Source organism: Eublepharis macularius, chromosome 2 (assembly GCF_028583425.1).
Source record: "Eublepharis macularius isolate TG4126 chromosome 2, MPM_Emac_v1.0, whole genome shotgun sequence".
NCBI classification, from domain to species: Eukaryota; Metazoa; Chordata; class Lepidosauria; order Squamata; family Eublepharidae; genus Eublepharis; species Eublepharis macularius.
In genome coordinates, this window is record NC_072791.1 from 78,771,975 (window position 1) to 78,783,788 (window position 11,814).

Sequence of the window (11,814 nt, forward strand, 5' to 3'; positions counted from 1 at the left end):
AATGTAAGACGTATTAACAACAGTTCTATATGGAAAGGCTAATGTTTAAGAATAAGAATTGGATTCTTAAAGTTCCAGAAATGCTCAGAATTAGATCTCCATTGGCAACCTGCCAATCAGTAGAAGTGTTTATGGCTACTGTAATTAAAGGAATGCAGTGCTCATAGTAGTCATATATGACTCTCTCATGTATAAAAATCCAAATAGTTCACAAGTGGTCAATTAAGGGAAGTATACACACTCCCACTGGCTTATAACTAATGAGCTAGTGGCCTGAGACATGCTAAACGTAAATTGGCTAAAGGGCTCTGGCTAGAAAGAATAAAAGGCCAGACACAACCCAGTTAGTGGTAGTTCAGTAGGAGTTTTTTGTGGCAAAAAATGCTGAAGAAAATGGAAGGGGACAGCAGAACTGACTCAAAAAAAGAGAAACCTGCATTCTGGCAATGATACTAAGATGATGGAGGCTGCACAGAGAAGTACTTGATGAAGGCTAACTGAAAAAGTAGTTGAGTCTTACCAGAATAGTCATAGTTCCAGTCCTAATCCCCATCTCTTCAGATAGCAGCATTTAGTAGTATTCAGAACAGCCAGTAAGAAGCTTGAACGGAAAGATGTCATTAGCACATCTTTCCTGCAAGCAGGTGCTAAATTAGGGTGGAGCCTAAGCTAAGGGAAGTTGGCAAACTGAAATGACTTAGGAGAGTAAACTAGCACAGGGATTCCAGTCTCCCTTAGGAGAGATTGGTGGCTCATATTTGATCATTTTACACGTTTGTTGAATATTGGAAGTGGTATCTTAAAATCCCACATCTCCATATATTGTGGGCCACTAGAGAGAATATATGGACAGCTGTTGATGTTGCCCATGTGCAGGGTGACACATGCAGAAGACCCTGTTCAGATGAGCGAAACTGCCATGGTGAAGTATAGGGAGAGAGGCAGTCCTGTAGATATGAAGGATAGAGCTCCTGAAGGGATTTGTTTGGGAGTGTTTATGGTAATATCTTCTGTTCCCTTGAACTGGATGACATAGTCCAGGTTCTTGGCTGTTCTCCAAAGAGAAGGGGCAGGAGTTGTTGATGGTAAACATGCCAACCCACAGAAGCAATCCTTTTTTTGATCTATAACTACATAGAGAATAAACAGTGTAATTTAAATTTTGTATGTTATTGTGAGGAGAGTTTTCTTTCTATACTGCAATTCTGGAGACCCCTCCAAACACGAGTCATAGATTTATAAAGGCAGACAACACTTGTTAATTAAATGAAGGAAAAGTTTATTGAGAGATGTCCTCATGATAAACCTGATATACTCATCTGACAATACTGCATACCCCTAAAAGGGTTTAGACTTACATTTATACCTTCTCATAGACTGAACAAAATAAACAAGATTGTTTATAGTAATAAAAGAACTTGCACAGACAAACAGACAGAAATCAATGGAATTTTAAAGTTTTACAATTAATATGAATGAGTAACAGATCAGCTTTAAAATAAAACAGGTCATATAAACCAAAAACAATAACTAGCAGTGGTTTTGCTCCACTTGTTATCTTTGAAGGCAATAGAGAAAAAAGTAAAGGCTGCGAGGGAGAATGCTATGGGGAGAGCTACGGCCTTCAAGGTTTCTTTACTGGAATCTGCTCTGAACAAATTACCCCAAACACTCCCTCTTTCTTTTCCAATGTCCTTCCTTTCATTACATTCTTCTTTAGATTACACAGTGAATATGAAAATAAAAAGAAGTAAACATCAGGGTGCATGTAACAGCCAGGACCAACTTCACGTTTAGCTTCTTACTAGGCCAAAAGATGAGAACATGACTTACCTTCCAAAAAATCCCTTAACAGTTATCTTCACTGTGTGCTTCACTCTACTAAGGAGATCATAAGCTTAAGGCTCTTTTCAGGGTTCCCCTGAACCCTGCATACATCCGGTTACATTTACCAAAAAAAAAAAAAAAGCACACTCTTCTAACAAAAGGTTTTTAAAAAAATGGGCAACACACAGGAGTATGCAAGTGTGTCTGCCAATCTTTGGTGGAACTGTTGATAAAACCCCTGATGAAATGATTCCATATGAAACAAGGGTAATTTAGCCAGCCGCTTGTCAGGTTCTACACAGGTTTCTGTCTTGACTTTTCTGGATCCACCTACATGGAGAACAAAATATAAACAACTGAGAATCTTCAAGACGGTAGTCCTCAACCTGTCTTTTACTTACCCGTGAAAGTTATACATACCTTCTCTGTAACACCTTGGATCCACATACCTATAAGAAAACAGAAAACACTGCAGAAGATGTTGTTGGACTCATTTACATGAACTTTCCGGCCATTGCCCATTTTTGAGCAGATTTATAGAGAGATATATAATTGAATTGGGATATTGCTTATATTCATTTTGCCTAAAATATTTATTGTTATAATCGTATATTTATTGAGCACTGCATCTGACAAAGAACTGTGATTCTCGAAAGCTTATGCTACAGTAAAGTTGGTTAGTCTTAAAGGTGCTACAGGACTCTTTTCTATTTTATTGAGCAGTTGTTCACTTTATATTCTATTTAAATATAAACAAGTTTTGTATAATTTGGCATAACTTTGTTCATTTTCCCGAATTGTGGGTTTCCACTTCTTTTACTAGTATGGTTGAGGCCGGCATTAGGACATCATTGAGCCTCCCACCAGTTTCCTGTAAAGCATGGTGCTATTTAGTTGTAGCGAATTGCCCCACATATATATCCGGTAGCATCTCATCTGTCCGTTTTTCCTCCCTCTCTGTATATTGGGGGGCAGGAATGTGTAAGTGATCATCTTGATTGATTCTGCAAATGATTGTTTTTAAAATTGTATTTTATGATGTACTTAATGATTGTTGTACCCCACCCTGAGCCTGCTTGCGGGGAGAGTGAGTTAAATATCAAATACACTAAACTAAAAAAGTGTGGGAGCCTGTTCTCTTCTTCTTTTCCACCATCTGTCAGAAAGGCTGTGGGTAGTTCCCCCCTCCTGAATATGGGGCCCTGAGCTGTTGCCCCTGTTGCCTGTTGGCTAAGAGTCTCTGTACATGAGACACCTTACACGAGGATGCTGAAGTGTAGGGAGATGCAATGTTAGCCAGGAAGCGTAGTTCAAAGAGTGAAAGGCTCTGTCAGTTCCACCTCTCTACACAGAGGTAGAGGATTTGTTAATTTCCTCTTCATCTCCCTGGCTGAGCTTCCCGTCTCCCTACACCTGAGTATCCTTGTGTAAGAGGTCTCATGTAGAGAGACTCTAAGACTGCCCCTGACAGTGAGTTCTCTATGGTGAATTGCAACAAATGCAAAACTGGACTGACCCTTGAACTCAGATTTAGGTCTTGTACCTTATTTCACATTGCATGAATAAACACAGCTTTTTCGGCATATCTGGCATATCAGGAAGAGGGATGTAGAATTCTGTATGGATGTTTTGCTTCTTCGGAAATGACAAGCTGAAAGTTTCATATTGAGCAGAGATTTCAAGTCAATTTACCATTACTAAATTCTCTTTCAGAAGGTTTGTGATAATAAATTGACCTGTAATATGAGTTCATGGGTGGGAAACACAATATAGACCACAATCAAGTTTATAAGAGTCACTTAGGATTACTGTGTATACTGACTCTTTGCTCTTTATCAGCTTATCATGTGTGATCCCCACCACACTGCTGCAATTATACACAGGACTATGTGTTTTGATTACTTCCTTATACAACAAAAAATATGCAGTAATGTGGGAAATGTTTCATTTTGTGTGTGATAGCAGCAGCTAGCTACAGACAGGGAACTAAGCAGCAAGAGTTTCAAGTAACTATCTCATATCTCACACTCCCTCAAACAGCCAGTATTGTGTAGTGGTTAGAGTATCAGACTAGGATCTGGGAGACCAAATTCCCACTTCACCATGAAAATTTCCTGAGTGATCTTGGGCCAGTCACACACTCTCAGCCTAATCTACTTCACAGGGTTGTCGTGAGGATAAAATAGAGGTGAGAAGAAAGATGCAAGCTGCTTTGGGTCCTCATTAGGGAGAAAAGGTGGGGTAAAAATCAAGTAAATAAATACATATGAACTGATCTCTGGAACATGAAACAACATACAATGGCTTAAAGACTGGTCAAGAAAGCTGCAAGACTCTTTATGTTAGTCCCTTCCTCACATAAAACTCGAGGGAAAATAATTATGGTTGCCAATTGCAGTGTGATCCCCATAAACAAACTCAACAAAACTTCCTCTCAAGTATTCCATCTCTGCTCCAAGGCATTCAAGATGTTTGGGCTAGACAGCCCCTATATTCCACTCCCCTTCTTACTTGCATACCCTCATAGGATTTTATGTCATACAAAAACCACCTACCCACCACATACCTAATATTTAGTACTTTAATTCCAAACCTCATCAAAGCTTGCCTTTGAAGATAGCCTTACCAGATGGGTTGGAGAAAAATGGCCTCCAAGTTGTTACCAGAATGGGTCTCCTTGTGAGCTGAGGGGGAAATTAGCGGCAAAGAGAAGGCTATGCAAGAGGGGTAACAGAGTGGGATACTCCACCAATTTTTACAGGGTCCCCTCCCCAAGAAAACTGACAAGATGGGTTCTTCAAAAACAAAGAGTAATTTTTATTTAAAGGGGATAACTCACACATACAAGAGGTAATGTACAAGTCCACAAGGTTCCTAAGAAAGCAGTGGTGAAATTGGAATAGATCTGAGGGATTTGGGGGCAATAATTACCTATCTGGAGAGCAGAGTAGTCCATGGGGAAAGAGGGCTTCAAATGGCCAGCATTCTTGACCAGGAGAGGCTCAGAGAAGGAGACTCTCAGAGTCCAGTGCTCAGATCCAGGGAAGCGTGCACAGTTTGAGGGGAGCAAAGCCTGGATTCTTATAGGGCAAATCAAGCCCTGAGGCTGGGCAGCTCCTCAGCCGCTAGGACAAAGACCTTAAAGGTCACCTCCTGGGAATAACAAAGGTTTGATTACCTTTGATTGGTGCTACCGGGGTGTGACAAAGAACTCAGATTGGTTACTCCTGGTGCCTCACAAAGAAACTGCAGTTAATTAAATGTTTCTGGAGCTTGGCTAATGAATTTAGAGTCTTAATTAGATGTTCCCAGGAAGGGTTTACAAACTTATCAGAGCTGATTGATAGCCCTCAATCAGAGGATAGGATTTAATCAATGGGAAGAGGGGAGTTTGCAATGTTTAGGGTGAGACTCATGAGCACCTTTATTGTTGAGGTAGCATATTCCGCAGTGTGGGGAGGCAGGAGCCAATCATGCCCAATCATTCAGCTTTGTATACACATTCCATGCATCACTCATTCTCCTGGGTGGGATCAGGCAACACATTGCTCAGCCAGCTGGCTCTCTAATGCAAATTAAGGCGTATTAGATTCAAAGGGCTTATGATTTTTATATAATAAGTGGCTCCTAAATGGAAGAGGCCGGGCTGACTGCTCACACAATAACAGAGACTTAAAGGGATGTTATTTACCAGGTGATATTATTTACCTCCATGCCGTGGAAAGCACTAAACACCTGTTTTCACATATTATGCCTCTATCAAATGAAATATTTATCCAGGCCAGCTGGCAACCCTAGCTTTAAAGGATTTAACAGGTAGGCTTCTGTAGTGGTAAGTTCGGAACACAACAGTATTTTGACTCACAGCTAAGCAGTTGACAAGATGACATTTTATTTATTTATTTTACATTACTTATAGTCCACCTTTCTGACTGAGACTCAAGGAGGATTACATATAGGCTGCAGAAATTTAAAAACAATACAGAGCTGAAAAAATAATGAAACACATATAGGCTATTTAACATGACATATAATGGAATTCTTTCCAGTTCTAAGTTTGCAGACTTACCTGGGAGTAAGTCTAAATGAACTCAGTGTGACTTACTTCTGAGTAAACATGCTTACACTCACTCTGAATTACTATGATTCTCTAAAGATCTGGACAGATCATAAATGCAGTGTTATGTTTAATTTTATGATAATGCACCATCTTTTCCAAGGTAAATGTTGAAGGCGGAAGGAAGTATAGAAAATTCATACTGAGGCGGGCACCACATACCTGCAAGCTATATTGAAAACGAACTTAAGTCTTAGTAAGAAACATCTGAAAATTGCTGGTGATCTCCACTCACGCAATGTATTTTTTACAGTTACTATAGAGCTAATTGTATTACTTTACTTTATCTATACCCTTCCTTTTACCCTGGGATGACCCAAGGTAGTTTATACAATTCTATTATCTTCAATTTTATTCCCACAACAACCCTGTGAGGTAGGTTAGACTATGTGTGACTTGTCCAAAGTCATTCAACAAGTTTTCATGGCAGAGAAGGGCTTCAAACCTGGTTCTCGACACTCTAACCACTACAACACAGTGACTCTCATATCTATCTATTTGTCCATCCATTCATCCTCAAAATTAGACCAGACTTTTATTGTCATATACCTTCACATACAGTTCAAAATACTGTGGTGTGCCCAGAATATGAGGAAGCAGCAGCACCCTATCCAGCAGAACTTAACAGTGCTATATTTTTTGACAAATACTGAGGTGGCCACTGAGCAAGTCACTTTGAATCAAGCTGTGGCAAATAAAGGATGGGTTTGTTTTTGTTTTTTGAGGAACTGAAGGAAAGTCTCTTGACAGTTTTTGTTCAAATTATCTCTTAGCAAGGAAAAGGAAACATCTTTAAAAGTACTTAAGTACCAAATGAGTAACCCTTCATGGCTGGAATGCTTTCTTGCTAATGATGCAGAGAAGAAAAACAGTCATTTCTGGCAGACTATCTCATGCCAGACAAAAAGGTTTAAAATGCCTGGTCAAAATAAATATTGCTTAGAAATCCTGGCACAGGAAATGTAACTGACAGCCAAGTCTTAGCTCATCCTGGGGGGCAACCCAGGAAGGCTTGTACTTGTCATCCCTCATTCCAGTGTGCTGAATATTCTTGGTAACACAGCACTATGTTGAATCCAGATGTGTCCATGTGGATGTTTCCATATGGACTGTGAGAAAGAAAAAAGCAAATGTGAGAGCTGCTGAATCCTCCTGGGCTATAGTCAGAATCTTAGAAGGATATACATAACCATGTTTTCAATATGTGGAGCAGAGTCTTAAAAAATTAACAATGTTCCAAATTGTGTTATGTTTCTGTGATATCTTCAAATAAAAACACTGGTGTGGGTGGAATAATGCAAGATCATAGAGTCAGCAAAACTGAGAATACTGGGAAGGGTGTTAAGAACTGTGAGGTCCTTTCTTTTAAGCACCCCCAAAATGGGTCAAAGTACTGTTTTATCCCCTCTAAAATGCCATTTGATAAGTATGGATTATGGCAACACCAAAAGTAGCAGTTGCATGATTCCTACCCATTAAAAATATCAGTGGTTGCTCGCTCCTTAAAATATATATTTAGTATAAATAAAGAAAAATTGCATCCCCACTCATTCCTTGTAGGTTGAAAAAGCGTTGGGGACACCTTCAAGAATGGCTGAAGCATTGTCTGGACAAAATGAAAAGGCCAGAAGGTTTTAGAGTATTATCTAAGGCCTGAGTAGATAAGATGAGAAGCAAATGAGGCAGAAAGGTCAAAAAGAGAATCAATGAAAGAAAACAAATAAGTGGAACAATGACATTTAAAGCCAACTTAAGAACTGATTATAAAGGGGGGTTCAAGAAGAGAAGCAGAGAATAATTTTCAAGTTCCCAAAACATAACTTTAGATTTAGTTTTGATATTATTTCAGTTTTGCATTTTAACTTTGTAATTTACGTACTTAAGTGTCTGGAACAACTCACACAGATGAGAACTGGCCAACCCAGCTCCAGTCACAAAACTGAGACATAAAAAAACAAGATAAAACAAAATTAGTCTAGAATTTTCAAATCTTCACTAAACATTAATGACAGTACAGTATAAAAATATTGTTCATTAATTATCAGTCCCAAAGTTTGGTAAGGGCGATCAAATACAAATTTAAACTGTGTGACTTGAGACCATATTTATTACTTACCAGGCACATTGATATGCTTTGTATGGAACAAAGCAAAAATGATACAGCATCTTCACTGACATCAGACAATCTACATATTTAAAAATGCAGCAGATGTATGCACAGAGCCCTAGATGTTTAGAATCTAAAAATCACTGTCCTAAATATGCTGTATTAAACCCATACTATTTAATGTGCATAGAGTAATTTTAAGAAATCCCAATTTCTCCTCTTCTTTTTTTTGCTTTTTACTATTCTCTTTTTCAAATATATCCAGGTTGTTTGTGCAAATCTTTAAAATGCATGCAACATACTGCAACTGTTCCAAAGCAACCTCCATATAACCTGCAGCAAGGAAATTACCACTGAATGTCAAGATGGAAGGATCAGAAGGCTGATGCATGAAAGTATATGGTTAAAAACTTAGAAGCCAGGGAGCTATATGCAAATGGACTGCCATGCAAATTTGATTAATTTAGAAAATTTGTATGCCATCTCTCCAGTCCTCCTCTAAGTGTCTCACAGTCAAAGCATTAAAACAATAAAAATAAGAACAAATAAAACCAAAATCAGTAAAATCAACATGAACAAAAAACATTACCAATACAAACATCCAATAAGAGAAATCCATAGTATAAAAGCATTCAAAACACAGCTATTTAAAATAATGCTGACGAAATAATCTGTAGGCTGGAACAGCTAAAAAGATGGAATTCCTTAGTTAAAAGCCTGGGTAAACAGAAAATGTTTTGGCCTGGCACCTAAAAGAGAATAAGTCAGGTGCCAAGCTTGCCTCAAGGGGGAGGACATTCCAAAGGTGAAGCACCACCACCAAAAAAGCATTGCCAAATGACTTTTCACCATACGTGTCACATAAAGACAATTCAACTACCATACATTCAATATAAATATACTAGAAGAAGTGATCAGAGATACCTAAAATACATATGAATGCTGGTATATATGGCCAGAGAGGACCTGATATTAGGGCTTAGTATGCAAGCTGCCAGGTGACTATATTGGATCAGTTGCTGTCATTCCCCGGCTTCTTGAAACTTCTGGGAGGGACTTTCTTGATTGCTTCTCTGTTTCCTCAGCACACCTTACATACCTTGAGATTCCTTCTTCACAAAAGGGGGTATTGCAATGGTACCTATTGCTGAATTTTCTTCCTGGGGTGAAGAATTTGAAGAATTACCACAAACTAAATGGCTGTAGAAAAGCTTTAGATCAAACTGATAGCTGAAACTGTAATAAATTCTTATAGTTAAATGTTATTAATCCAAGAGTTCTCAAAGGAACACATGAATTAAAATTTATGAGCCAAAACTGAGTGGTTATCTAAACACAGCCATTTACCACACTACTGGTGAAAAGAAAATACCTTAATTAATGCCAGTGATTGTGAGGCCACTGCCTTCAGTACCAGGCAACCAGCAGCCAAAGTCAAGGACAAGTTAACTAGATACATAGATAAACATTATATTAGAGAAATGTCAACATGGTCTTTACAAAAAGAAAAAAGACCATGACTAACAAATCTTGGATTTTTTTCCCAATAAGCACGTCGTTAAGGGAAGATCTAATCAATATAACACACAAATGCTCAAAGGTCCTTAGACACAATCCTACATAAAATGACCTTCCAAAAATTGAGTTGCTATAGCATGAAAAGGAATGGACTACATACTTGTTAAAAGCAGGTATAGACTAGAGAGAGATGAAAGGTGGTTAAGGATCATAGTTCTGTTCTTTTCAATGTACAAAATGACTTGGAAACTTGTTTATACAGAAAAATTACAATATTTATACATGATAAAGTGTGTAGGTCTGTGTAGTTTTCAAAAATTATGGTCTGGAGTACATCTTGACACAATGCATAATTAACTCACAGAGTTCACTGGTGATGGCCACCAGTTTAGATATCTACTTTAACAAGAATTAGGCAAAATCACAGAGGATTTAAGTCTATGGTGGCTAAACAGTTCTTCCATGTTCAGAGATACTGTACCTGTGAGTACCAGATGCTGCAGACAAATTCTTGGAGGATTAGGCAAACCACAGGGAAGAGCTGTTGTCTCCATGCCCTGTGGAACTGAAATAATAAAAGGGATCAAACTGCAATTTAAAAATCTGCAAGACAAAACAAGAATATTGGCATCTGAGTTTTGTATTTTTATCTTTTGTTCCTGTTGTGTTTTGAGAATTAAGATTGTTCTTATAGATATGTTGTACATTGAAACCTTCAATATTTTGTGAAGAAAATTTGTAATTTACAGATCTGGTTGCTATGTCTCAAAGAAATATAGAGTGAAGGGGATAGAAAAAAAGAACAAATGTGATAAGGAACATATGAGAAGCTTAAAAGGTTAGAAGGATTCTTCAGCTTGTAAAATAAGCACTTAAGAGATAGCCAGAGAACTGATTCAAGTGATATACAATGAGTATAAAACAAAGTGATTTTCCTCAATTTAGACACACTTGAATTGTGCCAATCCAAGTACAGGTAGGGATGTCCAACAGATTAACTATAAAGGCCAACAGAGGATAATGTTAACTGTTGTTATATAGGATGCTCCAAGTATGGAATCAAATATGTACAGTGCAATTGTAAATGGAGTTACTTCCTTCTAGGCTCATTGACTTCAATGGACTTAAAAGGGTGAAACTGCTTAGAATTGCATTGTTCGAGTAACTAGACTCAGCTAATTATTAACCACCAGACTGCCCTATTCTCACAGATCCTTGACAAATCCTGTAAGCTTCCTTAATTTTTGCCCTTTGTTTGATCTACATCCTTATCCCAGACATATTGGCCACAACCCAGAGAAATTTAGGAGCGCTTAATAGGACTTGAGTGGCTAACTCTGCACTTAAGTCCCAATTATTTCAACAGGACTCAGGACTCTAAACAATGGATGGTTCTGATTATATCCTGCACTGGGCAGGGGGTTGGACTAGATGGTCTGTATGGCCCCTTCCAACTCTATGATTCTATGATTTGGGGGAAGGTCTGGCTTGGGTATTGAAGGTCCAACCATTGTCTCACCAAGGCATGGATGATTGTGGCACTAATGCTTTGCACAGGTTGGGTAAAATGGTTCACCTGTGGAGATTTATGGACCCAACTGGCTTTTGGAATGCCCTATTGAATTTTAAGATCCCAGTTGACAGCTTTGTTGAGGCTGCAATGTGAGCCTGGAATTAGAGGCTCCTGGAAACTACTGATATGGTTCAGTGGAAAACTATATCGAAATCTGACAAAGTGTGCTACAGAGCTCACTGGAAGACCTATGAGACAGCAGTGACAGCGGAAAAGAAATCCTACTTCTTTCCTACTATTGCATAAGTAAGTACCAGTTACTTAATTCCAACCATTGTGTCTCCTGGCCAAAAACTCACGTGCTGTGTTGTCTCACACAAGATCAGTCTCCATGGAGCAGTGCAAAAAACATGCAGATAGAGTTCCACTGCACAGAGTTCCATTGTCTGTGTGTCTTACCATTTTTCTAGCAGGCAGCTCTCCAACAAGGTAGAGGCAAAGATGGAGCCCGATCAAAGTGCAGTGTGGACCAAAGCTGAGCTTACTACATGCACAACAGCTGTAGTGATGTTTGTGCATCTAGCTGCTGTTTCAAAATTGCCAGTTCTCTGTCTCTAGCCTGGTTCCTACACCATTGCATGCAGCTGTACAGGCGCTTGTAAGTTAAAAGGAACCTGGGCAGTGGTACAGAACTCTCAGCCTCCTATTCTGCTGCTTGTCAGTGCAGCTTTC

General features: G+C 38.8%; 1 long non-coding RNA gene across 1 annotated transcript; it reads right to left on the bottom strand.

Annotated features, from left to right (window-relative positions):
• Nucleotides 1-1,359: 1,359 nt before the first annotated feature.
• Nucleotides 1,360-8,086, bottom strand: LOC129324977 (uncharacterized). Its single transcript, XR_008596570.1, has 3 exons — nucleotides 7,824-8,086; nucleotides 2,248-2,276; nucleotides 1,360-2,157 (listed from the first exon to the last, which is right to left on the bottom strand). It is a non-coding gene; the product is annotated as an uncharacterized LOC129324977 (long non-coding RNA).
• Nucleotides 8,087-11,814: the final 3,728 nt, after the last annotated feature.